General features: G+C 42.3%; 1 protein-coding gene across 2 annotated transcripts in view; it reads left to right on the top strand.

Moving 5' to 3' along the window:
* Positions 1 to 21,826, top strand: part of LOC134414108 (OX-2 membrane glycoprotein-like) — a 38,695-nt gene extending 16,869 nt beyond the window's left edge. The window contains exon 7 of one of the 2 annotated variants that reach the window (XR_010026660.1): positions 21,637 to 21,826. The gene's annotated coding sequence lies outside the window, so the exon portion shown is untranslated. The remainder of the gene's footprint in view (positions 1 to 21,636) is intronic. The other variant, XM_063148234.1, reaches the window with a different exon arrangement.
* Positions 21,827 to 22,697: the final 871 nt, after the last annotated feature.

Raw genomic sequence — 22,697 nt, forward strand, 5'->3', positions numbered from 1 at the left:
TCACAGTGCATTGTTTAATTCCTACAGATGTCTCTTCTCTTTGTGTTATTTTATCCCTGACATGCTCAAGGATGTCATTACTCTGAATTGTGCTGACATAAGGGACAGGAAGGTAAAGTGTCTGTGAGAGGTAACATAACCACAGGGATGTAGAGAGGGTCTTCAAACCACCAATACACAGAGCTTGGTTCCTATAAAAGACAGAATTTGAAAAAAAAAAAATCACTTCTGATCACACTGTGAGAATGACTTCCTTTTTGCCTTGGATGTTTTGAGTGTTTTCCTGTTGCCTTGCCACACTGACCACCCAGCCCAAGGTTAGGCAGCTGCTTCAGCTGCCTCTGAAGTAGTGAATGCATATTGTGTTTTTTCCTTTCTCCTTATCCTTCACCAGCCCATGAATTTTGCCTCTGCACATTGTTTCCAGTTTCCAAGTCTGAGAAGTAGACTTGGGATGCTCCTGGGTGACTTTACCATATCATATCATGCCATGTTCCTGCCTTCTTCACTTCTGTGTCTCCCAGCTGCTATTCTGCCAACTAAAATGCTGTTTGCTTTGAAAGCATGGTGGCAGCTGCTCTCAAAGTCTGTTACATAACAAGACGTGAGGGAAGGAAGCTAAGCTAGAAACTAAGAGGATGTATGGTGGCGGTTTGTCTGGATTTTTTTTTCCTAAGATGGATTAAGTTGGTGGCAGAATTCACACTGAACAAGAACTTGCATGTTGATGACCAGTATTTTTTCACCCAGAAAGGTCTGAAAGTCCTGCAGCTTCAAGTTGAAAGCGCTTAGGTTTTTTGATGACCATATTCAGTGAGCATCCTGGGAGAAGGTAATAAAGTGAATTTGGTGCTTTGAGACACTCTGCCTGTGAGAGAAGGAAATGTGGCCACCTGGACAGGCAGAACTGGGAAATAAAGAACAGGATTGCCAGCCCAGCCTAATCTGGGTTTCCTTAGAGGAAAAGGAGGAGACATATTTCCTTATTAATTGCAGTCTCATATATCACTTCTGGAAAACAATGTATCTGAGTGTAGTGGTTGACAAAAGAAAGTTTCCCACTTCTCACTTAAAACAGAGGTTAAGCAGGTTGGTCCTTGCTTATGAAATATGGATCAGACAGATTGCCTGTTTTTTGTAAGAGTTTGTTATTGTAATTTGATAAGGAAACACACACTGAGATAATGATTTATATTTTATTCACTCCTAAAGTGATCTTGATTTCAGCTTCCTTCCTCCTGATTTTGCACTTCGCTGTTCAGGCTTCCCTGATTTGTTGTTTCTCTTGGTCCTGGACAAGTTCCTTCCTGATCATTCTTGTTCTTTGCAAAGGACTTGGCCTGAAGCGTGGTATTTTCTTGCTCATTTGGACACCCTCTCCATCTTTCCCTCTCTGGTACTTGAGTGTTCACAACAGTCACTCCATCATTGGAAGGTGTTTTCATCTTCCTGGTTGACAGTAATCACAATGTGAAAATGGCTTCTTTGAAAGCTTGTCTTTGTTTCCAAACCAGGAGGCAGCCCCTCAAGGAAAAACAACATACACACCAGTAAACAGACCTAGGGAGAATGTCCCTGCTCCTGTCTGTCTGCAGGAGCTCCAGAGAGCCCAGATCCTGGGCACACACTGCCTGGAGTTCATGTGGAACCCACTGACATGTGTCTGCCGCCCTTGCTGGGCTGCGTGATTGGTCCATCAAAATGTACAGAAAAAGAAAATGTGCAACTGGGGGCCTGAGTAACATGGTTGATGTCTCAGCATGGAGTAAAAGGAAGGCATACTCTCACGACTGTTGCATGTGTTAAATTTGATTTCTGTTAAGCAACCAGTTATTTCAGCTGACTGATCCTGTCTAGGGATGATAAATATTGGCATTTTCTGGTGTCCTTTATCTTGTCACAACCTGACATAAATGGCTCAGTTAGCGCATGGTGCTAGTGAAGCCAAGGTGGAGGGCTAGATACCAATATGGGCCATTCATTTCAGAGTTGGATTTGATCATCCTTGTGGGCTGCCTTCCAACAACTCAGAATATTTTGTGATTCTGTGATAACTTTGAAATTCACTTAGTCAGTCTTATTTCCTTTCTGGACTAATTAACCTAGGAGTGAGAAATCTGTGATGATGATAGCAGCAACTAGGAGAACTCATTAGGCTTTGATCAAAACAGAAGAGAATACTTTCTTGGACAGCATGGAAGGCATAATGTTTGGAATGAGAGATTAGAAGACTTGGGGTGAGAGAAAGCTGGCTTGTTTCCCTGACAGCTCTGGGTGTCCCAGCATAGAGTATTTGCACTGGAGAGATGAGAGAGAGCTGATGTGTCCTGCTCTGTCTCCAAGTGATGTGCCTGAAGTCAAGTAGCTATTTGTGCTGTTGTCTCTGTGGAAGAACAGGATTGGAGTTGAGTCAAACGAAGGTAAATGTGTTCTGTGTGACCTGAATTGATAGTAAGATGTCAGATGAATTATTCAGGAATATTTTTACACTTAGGTATATAGTGCTTCTTGAGATTGATATTTTAATTTTAGAATTTTCAGTTTGTCATAATGTTATTTATTATCAATAGGGTAAGAGTGCTGTTGGCCAGGGTTCTTCTGTTGTAAGCAGTTCCCTCTCCCACTGCCCTCAGCACTCCCATCTCTTCCTAATTTGCAGCTGAGAGTTCTACCTTCTATGTAGCAGACTCCATAGAGCTTGGGAAAGCTCCATGGAGGACTGAGACTTAACAGTAGGAACTGCTGAGTCAGGATGAGACAGCAAAATAAGCTCCTGTCTCTGACCCCCTGCCCCTTAGCCTTATCTTAGTAACCTCATAGGTCATTCTCCCTAACCCTTACTATTGGACAAGTTTGGATCCCCCTATACCCTATAAAAAGGGGCTGTTTTAGCCCTTTCGACAGAAGAAGAGCTGTTGCTGAGACCCTTCACAGACTCCCCCAATAAAACCATCGCTGTGAAACACCTCTCTCACGTCTGCTTCAGCCTCAGTCAAGGGCACCCTAGCAAGCAAGCAAAGAGCTGATATCCTAAGAGAGCTGATAATCACTAAAGAGCTGACAATCACCAAGCTTGCTAAAGGGTAACCTGCGGCTACGGCCACGAGCTAACTGGGCATTCGGGCACTCTGTCTCCCAGAGGGACTGGGCTCCCGGACCATCCTTGCATTGCTCGATAATAAGGCCAAGATCGAGATTTTATTATACTTCTAGACTGATTTCAGCACCAGAAGAGATAAATCTTATTGCAACTTCTAGTAGTAATCATGAGCTGAAATCCTTTTCCCATTTGCTTCACTGGAAGGAGGATTTGTTGCTCTGCCTGTACTCCCCAGCCATGCTTTGGTTTGGCTGCCTGTCGGAACTGCAGTGTTTATACAGTGGCTGTCTGGCCACTTGAGCAACTGAAAAATTGGAATTGGATAAATTTAGTTCCTTGAGTAGGTTGGCTGCTTCTTAGGCGAAAGTTGAGTTTTCCCTGGAAGAGCAGAAATCCCAGTGTCAAGGAAGAGAAAAGACACAAGTTCATAAGGTTTACATAGGAGCTATTTGGTGATCTACCAAGAATGAGAAGCATTGAGGGGGAATCCTTCCAGTGTGGTCCTAGTCGGGGCTTCTAGCTGGTCAGAGTGACTCTGAGAAAAGTTGGAAAGTCTCTTTTTTCAGCCCAGCACTTGAAGAAAGAGTCAGGGCTCTTCATTTCTCAGTCTCAAGGTTGTTTATTGTATCTTATCTATAAAATTCTTTCTCTTGTGCTGCTGAGGTCCACTCAGCAAGACAGACAGAGGCATTTTGCCTGCCTCCGGGGCAATGTTATGTCTTTATACTAAAAACTATGTATACAGTGTTTACAATAACTTTCCAATACTTATCACTTATGTTAGACAGTCAGCTTCTACTCTAAACTAATCTAAAAGTGCCAACGTCACAGCAGAAGATGGAGGCTAAGAAGAAGAAGAAAGGCTGGATACACCCAGATCTTTCCATCTTGCTCTTCTGAATTCTTATTCTAAACTCCAAAACCTACTTTTTCACCTTGTGATAAATTCACTATCATTCTACTTAATTTGTCATGGCTTGCAGATCTTCATCTAAGGTTGGTAACTTGCTCCACGGGTCATAATCAAAACTACAGGCATTTTTGGGCTCTGTGTCAGGGTCTCTGAGACCCCTGGCAGGGGTCTTGGCTGCTGAGGACAGCCAGAGGGATGTCCTGGGTCCTGACAGTCCTGTCTCCTACAAATCAGTAAGGAAGCAGAGGTGATGTAAAGCCCTGTGACGGACATACAGCATCAGGCTATAGAGGTTACTCAGCATGGTCTTGTCGAACTATCAAGGTTGAGGTTTTTGCCAGTCTCCTAGTTGGATTCCTGTGAAGTGCTTTTTGGGACTGTTCAGGATCACGTGAAATCTGGACTCTGAGTTTTCCAACACATTTGTATTTGTGCTGTGCAGACTAAATTTCTGTGAGAAACTTTGATCTGCTATTAAATTTTGGAAAGATTAAATTCTCTGCTGTGGGATGAATGTTATGCCTAACAGTCCATATAAAGGACTTATTATGCCTTTATTTTTTGTCATTTAAGTAGCACTTCCATCTATGGGAATAATCTAATTCCAAGTGGGAATTTGAAACTGTGTCTCTGCTGGCAACCCAGATATTTTCCCTCTCCCTTCTACATAGCTTTCCATGTTAATCTAGCCAAGAGAAAGAACCTAGGGGTAAAAATGAACCCTAGTAAACTGTATGGGCACCCTGAAAATTTATTATGCTAAAACTAGGGAAGGCAGAGCCATTGAGAAAGATCAGATTTGGAAATCACAAATGGTTTATGTAAGCAGCTGACTGAATCAACGGGAAGAGATTTCTGGTTTCCTGAAAACAATTTTCAGGATGTTTCCCCTTGTGTTTAAAATGAGTTTCTGCTTCAAGATCTTCCCTGCTCAAACTTTTCTGTATTGGTTGAAGGGTTGATGCTTTAATATAAGAGGGAAGACATTCCTGGAAACTGCACAATTGCTTCTTCTGTTTGTTATGACCTTTTTAAAGTCTAAAAATTTGAGGGGCTAAGTTCTAAAAAATAGGCATAAATTTACTTTCTATTGGCCTAATTTGTATTATGTGGATATTATGACAAATTATTTAACATTAGCTGTAAATCCTCTGCTCCATTGTTTAACTTCATTCTTGGGGTTACACAAGAAGGCTCAGTTTAATATCCTTGCTTTGTTTGCTTGCATTGTGTAGAGTGGCTGTTTGGATGGTGTGTGCATAATCCATGCCATTATGGAATGGGTTTGGGCAGGCACAGCTTTCCTATAGTTAGAATTTTGTATTTCTAACTGGTTATATTGGTAGACATTTGTTAGCCTTTTCTGACAAAATATTTGGGAGAGTTTTAGAATTAAAAGCGTTTACATCCTTTTGAGAAGGTAACTGGCTTGGAGCTGTTTCTCAGAGTAAATTCCACTGAGCATTTGGAGAAGTGGGTCTATTTTTATAACTCTGTCCCAAAACACTGTCTGTTTTAGTTCAGATTTGGTATTATTTAGCTGCTTCGAAAGCATTTTTGTCTGCTGGCATTCATGTATATGGTGCATTCTGGTTTTGAAATTAAGAGTTTATTCAATATTTATAATTACAGTGTAAATAATGTTGACTCAAGAAAAGAAAGTATTACTTCACCATCTTCACTGCCAGAACTTTTGCCTCTAAAAATAGGGCAAGTATAAACAATTGCCTTTCCCACTGAAATGGTGGAAAGTTCCTTCTGTGGACTAAGCAAATATCTTACAAGAGAAGTATTTCAAGGTTTAATAAGTCTTTAAGTTAAACTGTTCCTTAAATTTGATTTTAACTTTATAAATTGCTGTGAACTGTCATGGTTTGACACTGGCACAATGCCAGTGCCCCCATGAAAATACACCCTCCCTGGTGTCTGCTGTAAGATGTGACCAGGAATAAGCAAAGCAGGCTCCCCCTTAGAAACAAAGACGACTTTATTAACTAAACTACAAGACGGAAAAAAAAACCACACAAGGAAAATGAAAACTCGTCCTTCCCACCAAGTTTCCAATACAATACATTCCCCAAATCACCAACTCTTGGTCTGGCACTACCCTTCAGACAATCAATCTTCAGTTCATCAAGAGGAGAAGGAGTCCTTCCTATGCCATGGTAACCACTTCCTTCATGTCCAGTGCTCTCACCACTGAACACGGACCAGAGCTGCTTCCAGGGTCATCTTTTAAGGATGCCTTGTCCCATTCCAAAAAGGGCACAGTCTCTCCTTTGGGACACCTGTCCCCCCCAAATTTTTTCACGCCCTGGGACCGAGGGGTACCAACACTGAACCCTCCTGGTTCTGAGGCATTACCTCCCCCCTGAAATGCAGTCTGTGTATCACAAGGAAACATGGTTCTGTCCATGGCTATACAAAAAGAGTCCAGCAAAAGAGCCACTCCATCATCTCTTCCACCCAAGGTTCTTCTCCATTCTTTTCAAATCTCTCCCATTCAACACTTCAACACATGCTCAGTTCCCTCTTCATCCTCCATCTCCCCTCCAGGAAAGGTCAATACTCTGCAAAGTTTTCATTGTCCACAAAGGGGTTAAAAGCTCCTACAAGCGGGGATTCGCTGTACCACCTCCACCTTCGCCGCAGGCTTGGCTGTGCCACAGCACATGGTATCAAATTTCAAGATAACCGTCCCCGGCACGGCTCTCTCTCTCTCCGTCTGGTGGGGGGAAATACCTCTCAGTACTTCTTCCACCCTTGGGCCAGGCGTGTCCCATCTCTGTCCCAGGCCCGGCCTACCTCACAGCCGCATGGCTTCCCCCCCTCCCCCCCAGCCGGCAGCTGGAACGGGGGAAGAGATCCAAATCCTTTTCCCGCCAGAAATCCCAAGTGAGCCTTCTAGGGGAGAGCTCTGCGTTTAACCTCTGTGTTCTCAGAGGCGGATCCTATGCCCCCGTGGCCAAACTGGGGCGTAGATTAAAATCTGATCACCCATTGGCCTGACCACAGCACGCCAGAAAACCTATTTCCTGTCAAACCTCGTCGCTGTTTTATGATGAGGGATAGCTTGTGAACAGCCCTAAATAATGCCTATCTACATATTCAGACTCTAAATTGCTGCTCTGGTTCAAGATAAGAGACTACAGTCAAGGGAAAACAGAGAGCAATGATTAGGATGTGCAACAAACAGAGTAAGCTTTTCTGAGACACCAGGTAGAGGTTTTAGAATGCCACTTTAGAGACTTTAGGTAGAGGTTTGACAAAGCCCCTGGGAAAGGAGATTCATCAAAATATGGAATAAAAAATGAATTTATAAATATGTGAAAGAGTCATAAATATTAATGAGGTTCATTAAAATATAAAATAAAGATACAAATTCATAAAAATATTAATCTCTTTTGCCAATGGCATTCTCAAATCAGTAACTATGTGGAAATAAAATTGCTTCTTACCTGACTTGAAGAGGAATTGTCTTAAAGGAAGAGCCAAGAGCAATCTCCACATGACTCCGTGTCCTTGTCTTCAGAGCACTGACAGACACATGATGGTGAAGCCAAGCCCCCGGGTTAGAGGAGAGACTCTGAGCCTGCCCTGTGTGGTATGGGGTGCCATCAGCACTGGGCTATAGAGCAGGAGAGGAACTACAGCAGGTAGCAGACATGATTACGGGAATTATAGAGGATTATGGGGAGAGTTTACTTTTGTGAAGAGGAATTGAAGGAGGCCACTTCTTTCAGTCATGGGGAACATTTTGATGGGAGTGCAAGTCAGAAATCAGGTGCAATTTGAAGTACAGGAGGAGAGCCCCTTTGAAAAATCTATGCCTGATATAGGATTTCTGATTTTTGCTGCCTGTGTGAACTCACCTGTTTCCAGGTTGTTTTGCTAATGGCTTCTGTGCTAAAACACCCCAAACCAGACCCACACAAATTCTCATGTGTACAGGATAATTTCTGTTTATATGACTTTAGTTCTAGATATGTCATTAGTTCTAGCTAATAGAATCAAATAGAAATATGTGGAAATATAGATGTTTGGGGTTTTTTCTTGCAAAAAAACTTAAAGAATACTCCAGATTCCTTCTTGTGGTACATGTAGCCCTCTGTTTTAAGATGAACACACATGCATACATATGTACATGCAACTAGTACTTTACTATGCCGCTTGCCAACTTCTGTGATAAAATCCTGAGATGGCTCCAGCTTTGACTTCAGGTAACCCTATTCCCAAGACAAGAGCTTCCACTGATAAACAGAATGACTTGTAAATTCAAAAAAAAGTAGGGTTTAGTTAGTATTTAAGCTAGGAGGCTTCACATTCTAGAAAGAGAAAACTGAGGTGACAGAAATAAAGGGCCTGTGTGTATCCTTTTCCCAGCTTGCTGTGTCCCTCTAGGCAGGTCCTTGCTTCTAACAGTGCTCTCTAGGTGCATTGAGTCCAGGTTGTCCACGATATCTTGTCTTCCAGAAGGAAAATATCTGATTTTGCTATGTATCAGAGATTTTCATCTTTCCTAGTAGGCGTTAGAGAAAACCTCAGACCACTGAGTCTTCTGGGAGAAAAATATATGAAAATAGAAAATGCAATACTAAAAAGAAGAGATGTGACATAACTCAGTTGCATAAATCTGGTGAGTTCAGGCTAGAAAAAAAATCTTTTGGTGTGGAAACTTAGATTTTTTTCTCATGTTATTTGTTCTCCATATGATGAAGCAGTGTAATGTAGAAAAGTACTAAGAGTGACACTTTTCTGCCCTTACTTGGAAGAAAAAATATTTTGTCCTGTGGGGGTAGTACTTAAAATTTTTCACTAAATCCTAATTTTGAGTTTGTGTTTTCTTTCTCATTCATAATCTCCGGAGAGTTAGCTTCCAGCAACACTTTGGCTTTTCCATATCCTGAGAAAGTTTAGATTGCTTTCTTCACAGCATTTCTTTTTCCCTTCCCAAGCAGTTGAGCAGGAAGGCGCACAACTACAAGTTTGCCTTGTTCCCTGTGAGCAAAGCTGTTGATACAATGATCCAGTCCAGAGAGGGGCAGGAAAGGGGGGAAACGTCTCAGCCTTGCAGCAAAACTTTTGAAATGGTGATCCTTTGTTTTTCTTACAGGTTTCTGGTGGCTACCACTAATTTCCTACAAGTAGAGTGCAGAGGAAGGGCAGATGACAAATGTATATGTGGATGTGGATTGCTTACTGAGCTATTTTCTTATTTTGTAGCCTTCACTACTTCAATCCATGAAAGGTATCTGAAAATTGCCAGGGGGAAGAGAATGTGGATCTGTGAGTTTCAGGTTGCAAGAAGTGATTAGGAGGGAAGGGGGAGTGAGAGCCAGAGCAGGTCATTGATGTGGGTAGGAAAGGAACTTATATAGTGACTTTTGTGGTTCAGATTCACAGATGGGTTTTCTCTGTCCCCATCTTGCATATTCTCTGTTCTTGTGCCTTAACTTTTTTCATTACCCACATTCTCTCTCTAATTTTTTTTTTTTTTTGTACTTCATAATTTGGGGCTCTTTTGACTGTTCACTTGCTATTGTTTTTGTTGTCCCCTAGTGCCACACATAGTGCAGTGAAAATAAGCCAGCAATGCATATTTTGGCTCTCAGTGGATTGCGTACGTTTTGGAGGTGTTGCTCGGATGCCTGCAGATCTTTATTAGTGGGTTTCAAGCTGTTGTGGTTGTAATGGAAACATTTGCTTTGAGCTGAAGAAGGGTGTGGAGACAAGGCTCAAAGGAAGACTTAATGCCCTTTATTTTCAGCCAGGACAAATGTGCTGTGAGTGTTGAGGTTAGTCCAGTGCTATCAACCCTTTCGATGAGGATTTATAAAAAAAATTACAATATTTGTACAATATTAAGTATTTAAAATATCAAATGTTTTAATGTTTATTTTAACAATAAAAGGCAAAAAAGTGGGAGGGAGCCCCATTTTTTCAGAACCTGTTACTGTAAACATGCTGAAAAGATAATTATAAAGGAAACTAGTGCAGACTGTTGTTGCAGCTTGAATTGCTGCTAGTAAAGTCCAGGGTAAAGAAGCCAAAAAGGCTTTTGCATAATATCCATAGATGTTTAATTCAGCTGCACAGTGAGATGTTCTCCTCTCAGACACACTCTCTCCCCTAAGGTCCCGCTCTCTCCCCCAGGGGCCTGCTGGCTGACCTTGGTCTCCAGGCAGTATCAAGGTGAGGCTGAATCAGGGAAAAGGGAGGGAGAGCCTCAGGAGCACCGATATTCAGGCATAGGAACAGGGGAAGGAGCCAATGGGGTGTAACTTAGCAGAAGCCCCTCCAGGGCCTCCACAGACTGTACACCCTAGTATTTCACAAGTGACTTTTATCTGAATGACTCAGTCCACGTCAAAGAAAACAACATGGCATTAAAGCGCTTCACTTCCAGAACTGAGATGCTCTGATTAAATGTCATAAACTGTAACCTTTCTTGTTATTTTTTCCAGTTTGGTTTTGGTTTGGCTTTGGGTTTTTTTTGGTGGTGTTTGGTTTTTTTTTTTTGTTTTTTTGAGGAGGGGGTTTTTTGTGGGTTTTTTTTTGTTTGTTTTGTTTTGTTTGTTTTTTTGTTTGTTTGTTTGTTTGTTTTTTGGGGTTTTTTTTTCTGATATGTAGATGTTTTGCCGCTTTCTTTTTTAAATGAGAACAATTGAAAAGCTGTGAAGATTAAGAAGGAAATGTTTTGTGCCAGTACTCATGAGGTTCATTCTGGGAAATAATAATTATAAACCAATTTTTAGGAAGATAGGGGAAATGTTTTCAGACATGTAGTACAGTACCACATTCTGCTTTCACTTCCATAAATGCAGCTGTGCTGAAGTCCTGGAGCATCAAGAATACCATGTGTATTCTGTTATCTCATTTTACCTATGCCTGGGGATGCCTCTGAACGTGACTATATGTTAGGAACCAGTGGAAAATCCCTCTTTCCAGGGATAATGAATCTGACTAGGTCTAGTCCCTTACTTCATATGAAGCTCCGGCACAGCGCTAAGCTATTCTCAGACTTTTGGAAAATCTTTTGCAGGGTAAGCTGGATGGCACCTTGATAGGTCTTGTGAGCGAGGCAGAGATGCAAGAAGGGAGAGTTAGGGGGGTATGGTAACTGTGTCATAGCAACCCTCAGTTGCCAGTCAAGGCAAAATGATCCTCCACCTCAGGCAGTGGCACCCTTCTCCTGAGTTTTTGACTAGAGGAAGCATTGAACTAAGCACACTGCTCACCTTTACTCATTGATACAAAATAGGGGGTGTTTTATGCATGTACATAAAACACTTATATGATTCAGGATCACATTGTGAGGTTTGAATCCTGCCCTGCCATCCTGTAGGAAGTGATTAAACCCCAGTCCTTAGGTTTTGTGCTTCTGTTCACCAAAACACTTAATTTATTAATCTGAAATGCTTATACACCAATGCACACAGTATAAGAAACAAATAGGATGAACTTGAAGCACCAGTCTGTTCCCAATCCTGTGACGGCATTGGTGCTATTTAGATGTGGTGGGATGAGTCCCACAGGCTGCTCAGGAGGGACAGGCAGGGCAGGTGAGGTGAAGGAGTTGCACTGTGTGTGAGGGAGATGTGTGGCTGTACAGTCCTTACAGTTAGAAATTACATGTCTGGGAGCTTCTGGGTAAGGAATAGTGGGATTGGAAAACAAAGTAAATGTTGTAGTGGGTGTCTACTATGGGTTGCCCAGGCAGAATGATAGGACTGATGAGTTATTCTGTAGTCAAGATAAATATCTAGATCCACAGCCTTTGTCCTTATGGGAGATTTCAACTTCCCAGACATCAGCTGGGAATACCATACTCATGTGACAAGCAAGTCTGGGAAATTCCAGTAGTTCGTTGAAGATAACTCTTTCACAAAAGTACTCAGTGAGTCAGCTAGGAAAGATGCCCTCCTTCCTGGACTTACTTGTGACTAAAGAAGGACTCAAGGGGCATGTGGCAGTATGTGACTGTCTTGGCCACAATGATCACAGAATGGTTTAAAATTGTCACAGAAAGTGTTTAAAATTGTCACTCTAATGAGAAAAAAGGACATTAGAGTTTCTACCCTGGACTTCAGGTGAGCAAACTTTAAGCTATTCAGGGAGCTATTTAGCAGAGTCCTCTGGGAATCTGCTTTTGTGGGCTTGGGGGTCCACAAGTGCTGGTCAGTTTTCAGCAACTGCTTTTTAGAGGCACAGGAGAGTTTTGACCAGTCAAATAAGCAGGGAAGGAGACCAGCTCGTCTGAACATGGAGCTCAGAAGGAAAAAGAAATAGCACAATCTCTGGAAGCAAGGTCAGGCTTCACAGGAAGATTAGAGAGCTCTATTTGCACATGCAGGGAGAAGACATGTAAGGCCTGTCTCTACAACTGGTAACCATCTTGCTGTTACTGTACACTGTCATCAAGTATTTATTTAAACAAAGTGTAAACTTATTTCTATTTACATAGCTGTCAAACCAGCAGCCTTCTGTTTCCAGGAATAATATTTAGTAAAAAGAGGGACTGGTCCGTGTTTGGAGTACCTTGTGCCCTCTACATACTCTGCTAGAGGGCTGGTGAAACAGAATTTTAATTGGAGAGAGATCTGTCAGTGCAAATTTAAACACTGGTATCTTTGGCTTTCAGCAGGTTAGCAATAGAGTGCCAGGGTCCCCTGACTGCCTCTGGATTTGTTACTGTCTCTTCCATCAGCTACAGCAGAGAGGAAGAGGCAGAGGGTGTTGCTTCTCTTGCTGAAAGACATCTTACTCTCTAGGCCAACCTGTGGATGCATCCGTAGCTCCTGTAAGAGCATGTGCACAACATGTATCACCAATTAACATCTTAGCTCAAGGGATAAAGGCTTTTGGCAAGTAGTCAAGCTTCAGCCTTCTTGATAGCCTATTTCATGTAGAGCCTGTGGTTGCAGGGCACAGTCTCCTTTTCTTATTCGGTGATAATTCTGAGACCTTTGATGTGGAGTAAATTTTTCTTCTGTGAATTATACTTATTAATTACGGGCATGTGAAACAGCTGCATATAGTCCATTTTGTGGTTTTACATTAGCTGGATCTATTGTTCAGCTCATACAAAGATGGGTGGCAGGCACTGATGGATGTTACACTGTAGTACTGCAGAATAGGTGTATGGTGTGTGATTTGCACCAGGCTTCAAAGGTGCTAAGCTCACCCTAAAAGACTTTATTCATTAATTTGCCCAGTATAAATAATTTTAGAAGACTTTGGCTGTTAGCTGCAATCCTAGAGGAACTCCAGCTGAAGATTTAGTCTCTCATAAGCAAATAAATAATGCAAAACCTGGAACAGCTTGCAGCAAACATTGTAATAGTAGTTCTTCCAACCTGGAGGCTGACGTTCTAATGTACCATGAAGATAAGTGAATTCCATTTTAAATTATGGGATTTGTATATAATCTTGGATTACATACATAGTATATATTTATACACACACACACACATGTATTTATGTATAATATATCTATATATAGTGTATATATATGTGTGTATAGTCTTGAATGTAAAATTGAACACCCACCTACTTGGAGGTCCCAAGCAACACAAAACACTTATTAAGCCATTGCACACTCTTTTGGCAAACTCTGGAAATTTTTAAGAATCTTGCATGGAAAAAATGCATATGTGCTAGCTGAGATGGAGCAATAGCTCCTTCTTACTTAAATGAAAAGATGTAAGACAGAACTATGTGACTCTGCCATCCAGAGGGGCCTGGACAAGCTTGAGAAGTGGCCCATGAGAACCTCATAAGGTTTAACAAGATCAGGTTCAAGGTGCACTTGTGTTGGGGCAGCCCCCTGTGTTGGGTATCAAAGCAGGGGATAAACAGATAGAGAGCAGCCCTGCCGACTTGGGGATGCCGGTGGATGACAGTGTGGATATGAGCTGGCAAGGTGCAGTTGGCTGCCCAGAAAGCCAAACATGTCCTGAGCTGCATCCAAAGCAACATGGCCATCAGGGCAAGGGAGGGGATTCTGCCCCTCTGCCCCCCTCTGGTGACACCCCACCTGGAACCCTGAATCCATCTCTGGGGTCCCAGCACAGGGAAAACATGTGCCTGTTGGAGTGAGTCCAGAGAAGGGACACTAATATGATTAAAGGGATGGAGCACCTCTCCTATGAGGAGGGGCTGAGAAAATTGGGGTTGTTCAGCCTGGAGAAGAGATGGCTCCAGAAAAAGCTTATTGTACCTGAATACCTCAGTACTTGAATAGGAGACTGCAAGAAAGATGGAGAGGACCCTTTTACAATGGCAGGTAGTGATAGCACAAGGGATATAGGCTCCAAACTGTAAGAGGGTAGGTTTAGATTAGCTGTTAGGAAGAAATTCTTTACTGTGAGAGCAGTAAATTCTTTAAGTTAATTAAGTAAAATTAATTAAGTAAAATCATTAAGTAAAATTCTTTACTGTGAGTGCAGTAAGGTTCTGGAACTGGTTGTGGATGTCCCATCCCTGGAAGTGTTTAAGGCCAGGTTGGATACCAACCTGGTCTGATGGAAGGTGCCTGTGCCCTTGGCAGAGGTGTTGGAACAGATTATCTATAGGGTGTCTTCCAGCCCAAGGTGTTCTATGATTTCTTTGTCCCTGCTTCTACTCAGCTACGCAGGAGAATTTTCTTGCCTATTAGCTAGAAATATATTATTAAAATACTGTGTGATGTTCAGATGAGATTGGTGATATGTTCCATCTTGAAGAACCGCAAAAAATATCCTTCTTTTTATGGGAATGCATATTTGGGCTGCCCCTTGTGTAACCTGCCATCCTGACATGGTAAGAGGCCATCCAGTCTTACAGATGATGTCAGTGCCAGTAAAGATAACCAACAAAGTATGTGGAACTGAGATGCAATGCTCTGCGTGAAAGTAGAAACGCCTCACTAAAACGAAACAAAATTTATGTATCAAAACTTTCTGAAATGTTCTGCAAACATTTATATTCTTTTCTTTGCTGAATAAGTAAAAGCCAGAATAATAATAATATTTACTTTAACATATTTAGCAAAACCCCTGCTAGTTCTCCCCAGGTCCTAATTTGCCAGCTGGCATCAATTTAAGGCCAAAAATAATTAATTATATGGGTAGCAGCTCTTGGCTGACCTAGTCTGAAGCTGAGCGAAATTAGCAAAGAGATCCCCTGATCTACACTCTATGTAAAGCAGTCGGTGTTTTAAAGGCAAAACTCCCTTGAATTCCCAAAAATGCATAAATAGCAAAATTGCCTCCGAAGAGGGGACTTCCTGAAAATTGTGCTCAAAATATCCAAGCCTGGGTGTTAGGTAGCAAGCAAATATGTTTACTTTTGTCTGCAACTTACTGAGTTTCCTGGATTTGCTTGGACCAGAATCTGTCCAGTGATGCCACAAAATATTCTGTGAGGCCCAAAATATAGTTTGGGTTATAGCTGAAGAGGAAGACTGCTGCACTCAGGATGCTGTTACAAAGTAGTTCATGGAGGGCATCAGAAAAGGCAATGTTTTTTCTAAGTGATTTCTTAAACTATGATTTTGTTTACTTTATTGGCAAGCCTAATGGGAGTTGGCAACAAGGATCCTGCTGAGGAATGGGCAGCAAGCAAAACACAGGAAAAGGGTGTAGGAATTCCTCTTCTGCATTGACTGTTTGAAGCATGTAGAATGGAAAAGACACGACCAAAGGAAGCACCATCTGCCCTTGAATTAAAAAGAGGAAAGGAGATCCTAAAAGAAATGTGTTGCCCAGGTAATAGGATGAATAACAGGGAAACCAGCATTGTCCCCTTGTGTAAATGGAAGGTATGAAATTGTAAAATGAAAAGTTTATGCACGTAGTTTGCACTTTGGCTCCTTGGGTGGACTGAATGAACATAGTCTCAGCCTACATTTTTCCATGGGGCTCTCCCACATGTGATGGCAGGACAGCAGTCATCTATTTTGATGTTCAAGATGTGGTTTTCAGTGGCTTTCACTGCTCTGAGTGTTCTATTTCAGTGTTTCAGAGGCCCAACTCTTCCTGTGTCCTTCTCGTCTCTCCTGAAGAAGACACCATGGATATGTAGAGTGCTCTGGAGTTACATGGGAGCCTGGGCGCGGTGGGCATTGGGCCTTGGCAGAGGGTCAGGAAATGAGTAACCTGCAAACAGGTCCTTTGTCTTATCTTTCTTTCTGAATCATCATGGAGATAGACAATAATTTTACCTTGGTGGCTGCATAAAGATGGCAGATTTCTGTGCCTGTCAGAAAAGGACTATTTAACTCATCCTGTAATTTCCTAACCAAGACAACCACTTCTGAAGCAACAGCTGCTGTGGTAACGGGCTAACTAGTAGGTCTCAAAGCAAGCCACACATTAATTAAACCTGCATTTTTAAATGAAGAGAATATACCACCTTTTTAGACATAGAGGAAATGACATTTTACAGTCTTGCAGAAATGTGTTTTATTTTCATTGGGTTGTGTTTTTTTCTGAACATTTCCATGAATATTCTAGGAGAACTTAGGAGGAGACAAAGTTTGTAAAGCTTTCCTATGGGAAAAAGTAAAGGAATCATTTAAGATGACTGCATTAAACATTACAGGCATTACAGGTACCACTGACCTGAGCCGCAGTGTAAACTATTGAACAGAGCTGTCAAACACCTTTTGTGTTTCTTTAGGTAGAATAGCTGTTTTCATACACCTGATATATTTCAAAACTTTTTTCTCCCCTCCTAAAGTGGTTGAAGCCAGTTTGGCGCATTGGCAGTCTGAACAGAATTCCAGAGGTTGGCATGTGACTGTGGCCTGGCTATGCCGATGTTGACTCCTTCCTGCCTTTTTGGGGCCACTTACGCTTCTGCACTTCCCTTTTCTTTCTGTGGCTGCTGACAGAGACTGAGCCTGTGGCCTAGACATAGCAAAGAAATTATGCAGTGACACAGACATCCATGTGTCTATGAAAATTATAGGTTATTGCTCTCTGTGTGTCAAACCCTGATAATAGTCCTTCATCCACTACAAACATAACCTTCTGCCAGGAACAAAGCAGCATTTGCAATAAATTCAGGGAAAACAAGATGACATGGTAGGAGAATATTTTTTTTTTTTTTAAGGAATGATGTTAAGTCCTCTGGCATCTGTGCCTGCTCATTATTCCAAAAAATCTTGCAAGCTCTGGACAGGCTCAGAAGGAACTAAGATTGTTTATTTCTCCTTATCATAGACTTTCCGCTCTGGAGAGGGCCACAACACCGTCATCATTTTTAAGAAGAAAACCAGAACTTCATCATTTAGATCTGTTTTTTGTTGGAAGACTTGCCAGGCACCAATTGCTCCCATCTGCTCTAAGAGTGCCCATTGTGTGCTACCAATGTAGATAGCTTCACTTGTTTCTGTGGGTTTTGTGAACCCTGAGTGGGTTTGGAATAGATCAAAACTTGCACCAGAGCTGTGTGCCAGATCAGATAAACTAATGAGAGCTCCCTGTGAGCTTTACCTGTCCTTAACCTCAGGGACACTGCCTGAGGTAGCCCCGTAAAACACTGCTGCCTTTGCTTCTTAACAACTAGCAGGCATAAGCTAAGGGGGCCCAATTGCAATGTGTGGATGGGGGACGAGTATTTTTAGCTTGGCTGATTGCAAAGGTCATCTCTAAATGAAGGTTTCTGACTGTCTGCCACCCTTTTTCTTTGGGAATGTGGTTGTCCCAGTTTCCCTCACCGATGAGTGAAGCTCTGTAAGAAAGAAAAATACTCGAAGGTCAAGATAACCTCTCAGTATATGCAGTTTTCTCCATGGTAACTATAATGGAATGGTTGGTGTAGTAATGGTATCCAACGTGGGACTACATGTGATAATAGACAATTTTTGAAACAAGTCTATCTGTATTTAAGAAACAGACTAATCTACTAGGGAGTGTATCTACTACTTCATATTGCCAAAACAAAAATTATTAAAACTTAAAGAAAATCTAACCCTGTACAACTAGTAAGCAAAGGTTTTATGGAAAAGGAGCAGCTGGCAAAAAAAAAAAAAATAGAAAAAGAAACGTGAGAATTCTAGGGAGATTAATTTTATATATCTTGCTAAAAAAAAATCAGAATTTATTTTGAATAATTACCCTCCCCCAGATCTGGGAAAATTGCAGTTCTCTGGAGGCCTGTAATAGGTCATGTTTGTTTTCTGTTCTTTGGGACATAAGTGGTATTTAAGTGCAATAACTGTTTTTTCTGGCTCTGGAAAGCTGTACTTGCTGGGACAGTCCTTTGAGTGAGGCATTTTATAAGGATTAGAATAGTAAATTTCCACATTGCAGTCTTCTTCAGCTCAGACCCAAAGTGCACACTGCCAAACACAGGGTTGGCTGTTTTGGGGGTTTGATACTGCCTAAAAGGCGGGCACCCTCAAGAAACCATTCACTCATTCTCCTCTACTACAGGTTAGCAGAGGAGTGGAAAAGAAAAAATCTGAAAGACTTATAGGGTGAGATAACAATTAGGAGAAAACACTCTAAGGGTAATACAGGCTTAAAACTTAAAAGGCAGAAATAAAAATTTATTAATAGAATTAAAAGAGGAAAATGAGTACCAACATAAACCTTTAGAACACCTTTCCTTCCTGCCCTCAAGCATTTCTTTCTTTCTTACCAACAGTGCAGGGAGACAAAACATGGGGTGTTTTGTCAGTTTGTCACTAAGGAGACCCTGGGGGGCATTCCCTGGTTTAGGGAGACACAAGAAGCTTCCCTCAAAAAGCTGTTAAGACCCCGCTGGTTCCTTCCGCTGTTCCTATGTCCCTGAGCCTGAGCGTCCTTATTTCCTGATTGACCCTTATCTTTGTACTGCCCCAAGACCAGGTTGATCCCCAGGTCCCTTGGCAAGAAAAAACCTCGAGTCCCCCCATGAATGTGCCTGTGACCCTGAACATCTTACCACATGGCTGAATTAAACATCTGTGGATATTATGAAAAGGCTCTTCTTGCTTCCTTACCCTGGACTTTACTAGCAGCTATTCCGGCTGCAACAGTCACTTCTGAAAGTCTTTCTTCTGTTCACTTAGGGAGGGACATCTCTTCTGCTATGTTGTGGTCACAGGTTGCAGGTAGACATCTACATCTCCCCATGCACTTCATGAATTACAGTGAAACAGTTTTTTGTACTTTAGTTCTCACCACAGCTTGCAGAAGAATCTCCGCTCTGACACTCAGAGCACCTCCTCCTCCCCCTCCCTCCTCTTCACTGCCCTTAGCATTGCCATGTTGTTCTCCTCACATGTCTTCATCTTTTTCTTTTCTCTGACTTGGGAGAGAATTGGTGTCCATAGGTTTATTTGTTCTCAAATTCTATCACTTGAAAAGTTTTTATAGAGTTTTGCAGTGCTGAAATGTTGATCCCGTCTGGGCTCTACATCAGGCAATTGCTCGCCATGCCCTTCACTGCTGATCATGGGGTCCCTGCCGACCCCACACAGGCCACACCAGCTGCCCTTGCCTTTCTGGTTAAAAGCAACTAAATAAATAAAGTTCATTGCAAGTCATGCCAAGATGGCAGCGGCCGCAAAATCCTGGCTGAGCTGCCCCGACTGTGCCATCCTGGCCACATGGCTGCTACTGGCGCTGGGATGAGCCAGGATGGGCTCCTCCCGGCCATGCCAGAAGACTTCCCGGAGGCCTCCTCCCTACCCCTTGGAGGAAGAAAGAGGGCTTGCATACGTTTTTTTCATTTTTTCATTTGTAATTATGTGCTCACAGAGGCGTTTCTAACTTCTCTGATTGGGCTGGCCAAGATGTCTGTCGTCAGAGCCTTCAGGGATTGGCTCTGCTGGACACAGTAGAAGTTTTGAGGAGCTTCTCTTTCAGAAGCAGCCTCTGTGGCTTTTTTTACATCCCCACTAAAAGCCAGGTTGTGTTAAACTAACACAGCTGCTCTTTCCATGCTTGCGCTGATCTCCTGGGTGGAACTTGTGTAAAATTCCCTTCTTTCCTTGTCTACCTTCCTTCATTTCTGCAATTCATGAAAGAGAAGTTATCTTAAATGGCTGACCTGGTATTCTCTTGACTTCACAGCATCTCTCTTTGACGGTTCTTCCAGCAGCCATGTCTTTAGCTAGGAAAGAAGGGAAGAAGTAGCAGTTCAGGATTTAGTCTTGAGTTTTCCTTTACTCTCTACAGTGATGGATGAGGGTTTCTAATGGTTGTCTTTCAGTGATTTTAACAGACTTGGTCTCACAGTAAATCATGCCATGGAATTTAACATTCTTGCCCTCACATATTTTAAGGAAGTTCCATGATGGAAAGAGGTTAATTCTAGATGCAACAGCTTGCGTGGTATGTCTGCTACCCTCAAAGGCTCTCTGTTTAGACAAATATGAAACTATGAAAATACTCTTTTCTATTATCTATTATCTTCTATTCCTGAAGGGGAAGGCAGCACTTTTCCATGTTTACCTAGAAATCTGGTCTCTTGCTTCAGATGCCACAGGGATTAAAGGACACTTATGATCTGGCCTGAAATTTTTTGTGCACACAAATGTTGGATTTCCTTTTGCTGCCACCTTGATGTTAGGGAAGAAGGCAGCAGCTCTGTTCACCTGCACTGCAGAGTGGTGGGTGCCAGCTCTTGCACTGAGACCTTCCTTGTGTTACCTGCTCACTGCTTTCAGCTCCTGAGATCAGCCCTGTAGCTTCAGTTGCTTCCAATCCTCTGTGTTTGAAGGGCTGACAGGTACTTTCTGCTGTGATTCATGGTTGCTTAGCTTCCTGCTCAGTTTTTGTCCATAGCTGTAGCAGGACACTCACGCAGGTTGAGGATCTCCAGTCCTGGATCTAGACCCAAAGGATGTCAGACCTAGCAGACAGATCAGGCAAGCAGATCTCAGTGTTTGACCTGCCTTAATTGATCCTTGTGGATGTTTTTTACAGCAATTGGAAAGGAGGCTTGCAGAAGACAGAAAATAAATGCATGACAGCAGATGAAAGGAATTTGTGTTCTTGGTGAAGCTCATAGCAAGGTCGCTGGGGCTGTACTCTGTGGATGGGAAGACTTCCTTCCCAATCAAGGACCGAATCAGCCAGTGATGATGATGTGGTGATTTATCCAATGCCCACGTAACTATGATGTGCACAGATTCTGAGATATGATTAATCTTTCTCCCATGAGTCTCAATGGAGCCTTTTGGTGCCTGGCTCAGATACAATATGCCACTGTAGTTGTCTGCAGTAGGTGGAATGAATCCCACACCAGAGCTGGGCTCCAGGGAGAAGATGACAAGGTCAGGTTTAAGAGACTTGGTTACATTCCATATGACAAACAATACTTTCTTTTACATTGAATTAGTTGCCTCCTGAAGGAAGAAGGAACTCTGGGAAAAGACAACATATTTTGAAATACTGTATCTGTCAGAAACAAACCTGGTTGGGAGTAGAAAATGCAGAGAAATTAAATTTAAAAGAAACATATTATTTTGAGAAAGTCTAAAGAAGTCAATTAGTTTAACCATTTGTTTGGAACAGGCAAATAGAAGCAAGCCTTGCAGATAAGGCATTGTATTTGCAGGTTGCAAGGAGGGGTTGGGACTTGTGGCAATTGGAGAGTCACCAAAACAAAAGATGTTCAGCTCCCTGACTTGGCTTTATGTTGCCAGGCATACCCAGGACTCGAGACAGGGATGGGCCAGGGGACAGCTTTCATCCTTGTAAGGAATTCTTCTGGGTCCATGAAGACAGGAGGTAACAAAGACATTGCTAATAACAATATTGTTCTGTTTGGCATATAACTTTTTGGATTATAAGCGTTCTGACTGACACAGAGTAATGAAAAAGCCTAAGCTTGGAGAAAAGACTCGAAAATGGATAATTACAGTAAAATTATTTTGGTGTTCTTTAGGTTAACAAAGGAGAGTTGTTCTGGATAAAAATGCAAATAAAAATCATACCTCAGCTGGTAGTGCTGTAAACTGCTCAGAGTAAAGACATTTACCCCTGAAATTTCAACAGTTCTGTGGGATTTTCTCTCTGGACACATAACACTGCAGCAAAAAGAGCAAAATATTGAGCAATTAAAGATATAATATACGTTTCTGTGAGGACTTTGGCTTGTTTTTAATCAATGAAAATCACTTTCAGCTGGTGGCACGTTAACCTGTCTTACAGAGAACCACCTGCTCTTCCCTAAAGTGAACAGGCTTTGTTCACGAATCACCACAGTTCAGTGGCATTTCAGAACAGGTGCCATGACTTCTTCTAGCACAGCAAGACAATTAAGCAATACCAAAAACCACCCAAAATATCACCTACAAATAAAAAGAGGAAATTAATTCGAGGACCGTTGAGTGTAGAGGGGTTGTGCCTGTGCTCTGATGCTCTCAGGTGAAGTTAGGAGGAGCGTTCTACAAGCTTGACTCCAGCCAGGGCCTGAGGGAAGCATGAGGGATCCCTTTTGCAGGGAAGAAGGGCACAGTTGGTGCTCAGTCCTTGCCATTTCTTGCCATCTAGTGGCTTGCCAAAGAACCAGTCCTAGGCTGCACAGGTCATGTCTTTAAAACCCTCATCAGAAGGGAGGGATGCATGCCCAGGGAAAAGAACACTGAGAAGGTTCTGCCCCTGCATAGCCAAGTCACCTCCATCCTCCCCACATGCTCTTCTCTGCCCATTCTTCTTTCTTCCCTTCAGAGGATGGCCAGGTTGCAGAGGCTTTGGTCACTCA

This window comes from Melospiza melodia, chromosome 2 (assembly GCF_035770615.1).
Source record: "Melospiza melodia melodia isolate bMelMel2 chromosome 2, bMelMel2.pri, whole genome shotgun sequence".
NCBI lineage: Eukaryota > Metazoa > Chordata > Aves > Passeriformes > Passerellidae > Melospiza > Melospiza melodia.